At 56.1% G+C, this 2,500-nt stretch overlaps 2 non-coding genes and 1 pseudogene across 2 annotated transcripts in view; all 3 read left to right on the plus strand.

Moving 5' to 3' along the window:
* LOC146142697 (small subunit ribosomal RNA) overlaps positions 1 to 1,682 on the plus strand; it is a 1,811-nt gene extending 129 nt beyond the window's left edge. Inside the window, exon 1 of the ribosomal RNA XR_014500178.1 lies at positions 1 to 1,682. This exon is cut by the window's left edge and continues 129 nt beyond it. This is a non-coding gene — a ribosomal RNA (small subunit ribosomal RNA).
* A 247-nt stretch (positions 1,683 to 1,929) lies between these two features.
* On the plus strand, positions 1,930 to 2,083 carry LOC146142698 (5.8S ribosomal RNA). Its single transcript, XR_014499843.1, has one exon. It is a non-coding gene; the product is annotated as a 5.8S ribosomal RNA (ribosomal RNA).
* Positions 2,084 to 2,354: 271 nt separating this feature from the next.
* Positions 2,355 to 2,500, plus strand: part of LOC146142699 (large subunit ribosomal RNA) — a 2,113-nt pseudogene continuing 1,967 nt past the window's right edge.

Genomic DNA, 2,500 nt, shown 5'->3' on the forward strand with positions numbered 1-2,500 from the left:
GTTTTACGTGGTTAACTGTGGAAATGCTAGAGCTAATACATGCGTGAAGCGCCGACCTCGCGGGAGGCGTGCTTTTATCAGACCAAAAACCGACCGGGCTTCGGCCCGCAACCTTTGGTGACTCTGGATAACTTTGCGGATCGCACGGTCTCGCACCGGCGACGGATCATTCAAGTGTCTGCCCTATCAACTTTCGTCGGTACGGTACTGGCCTACCGAGGTTCTTACGGGTAACGGAGAATCAGGGTTCGATTCCGGAGAGGGAGCCTGAGAAACGGCTACCACATCCAAGGAAGGCAGCAGGCGCGCAAATTACCCATTCCCGACGCGGGGAGGTAGTGACGAAAAATAACAATACAGGACTCTAAACGAGGCCCTGTAATTGGAATGAGTACACTTTAAAACCTTTAACGAGTATCCATTGGAGGGCAAGTCTGGTGCCAGCAGCCGCGGTAATTCCAGCTCCAAAAGTGTATATTTAAGTTGTTGCGGTTAAAAAGCTCGTAGTTGGATTTTGGGCGCAGGCGGCCGGTCCGTCGCAAGGCGTGTACTGGCCGTCCTGGCCTCACCTCCGGTTCTCCGCCGGTGCCCTTGACTGAGTGTCGGCGGCGGCCGGAACGTTTACTTTGAAAAAATTAGAGTGTTCAAAGCAGGCGATTCGCCTGAATAATGGTGCATGGAATAATGGAATAGGACCTCGGTTCTATTTTGTTGGTTTTCGGAGCGCGAGGTAATGATTAAGAGGGACAGACGGGGGCATTCGTACTGTGCCGTTAGAGGTGAAATTCTTGGATCGGCGCAAGACGAACGACTGCGAAAGCATTTGCCAAGAATGTTTTCTTTAATCAAGAGCGAAAGTCAGAGGTTCGAAGACGATCAGATACCGTCCTAGTTCTGACTATAAACGATGCCAACTAGCGATCGGGGGGCGTTAGTTTTACGACCTCTCCGGCAGCTTGCGGGAAACCAAAGTCTTTGGGTTCCGGGGGAAGTATGGTTGCAAAGCTGAAACTTAAAGGAATTGACGGAAGGGCACCACCAGGAGTGGAGCCTGCGGCTTAATTTGACTCAACACGGGAAATCTCACCCGGCCCGGACACAGTGAGGATTGACAGATTGAGAGCTCTTTCTTGATTCTGTGGGTGGTGGTGCATGGCCGTTCTTAGTTGGTGGAGCGATTTGTCTGGTTAATTCCGATAACGAACGAGACTCTGGCTTGCTAACTAGTTACGCGACCCAATCGGTCGGCGTCTAACTTCTTAGAGGGACTAGTGGCGTTTAGCCACACGAGATTGAGCAATAACAGGTCTGTGATGCCCTTAGATGTTCGGGGCCGCACGCGCGCTACACTGACCGGATCAGCATGTGCTCGCCTTGGCCGACAGGTCTGGGTAACCCGCTGAACCCCGGTCGTGCTAGGGATAGGGAATTGCAATTATTTCCCTTGAACGAGGAATTCCCAGTAAGCGCGAGTCATTAGCTCGCGTTGATTACGTCCCTGCCCTTTGTACACACCGCCCGTCGCTACTACCGATTGAATGGTTTAGTGAGGTCCTCCGATTGGACCTGGCGCGGCCGGCAACGGTCGAGCCGGCGTCCGAGAAGACGATCTAACTTGATCATTTAGAGGAAGTAAAAGTCGTAACAAGGTTTCCGTAGGTGAACCTGCGGAAGGATCATTAACGGTCTCGCAAACGCTTCGGCGAACGCGAAACTCGGACAAGCGAGAGAAAAAGTTTTTGCTACCCGGCGCCCGACCCGCGAGGAGCGGCGCGCCGGCCGGCGATTCGGTCACCCGGTAATGTTTGCGCGTCGAGTGCCGCGGTGCCGCGCGCTCCGGCTTCAAGCGTCGGCCTGGCCGACCGCTCGGCGCGGTATATTTTGTCACCCTTTAGTGCGAGGCACTGTGCGAGCGAAACAATCGTGGATGGCTCTTGGCGGTGGATCACTCGGCTCGTGAGTCGATGAAGGACGCAGCTAGCTGCGTGAATTAGTGTGAATTGCAGGACACATTGAGCATCGACGTTCTGAACGCAAATTGCGGCCTCGGGTCAATCCCGGGGCCGCGCCCGCCTCAGGGTCGCGTTGCAAACGTTCCGCGCGGGGATTTCTCCGCGCGGCTGCTGCGGCGTCGGACGCGCGAGCGCCCGTCCCGCTCAAGACAGCACGGCACGATGCGCGACGATCGCGACCAGAATCCCGCGCGGCGGCGGCGAGTCGACCTCGAAGAGGCCAACGGCTGGCGGCTCAAGGGCGGGAATCGAGGTGCGCGGCGGCGCGCGGCGCCGACGGCGAGCGCGGAACGGGAAGAATAGTCCCGGTCCTTACTTTCGGCCTGAGGTCGGACGAGGCTACCCGCTGAATTTAAGCATATTACTAAGCGGAGGAAAAGAAACTAACGAGGATTCCCTCAGTAACGGCGAGTGAAGCGGGATGTGCCCATCGCCGAATCCGCGCGCTTTTGGAGTGCGCGGAATTGTGGCGTACGGAATTCGTCACG

Source organism: Ascidiella aspersa, chromosome 5, assembly GCF_963924565.1.
Source record: "Ascidiella aspersa chromosome 5, kaAscAspe10.2, whole genome shotgun sequence".
NCBI classification, from domain to species: domain Eukaryota; kingdom Metazoa; phylum Chordata; class Ascidiacea; order Phlebobranchia; family Ascidiidae; genus Ascidiella; species Ascidiella aspersa.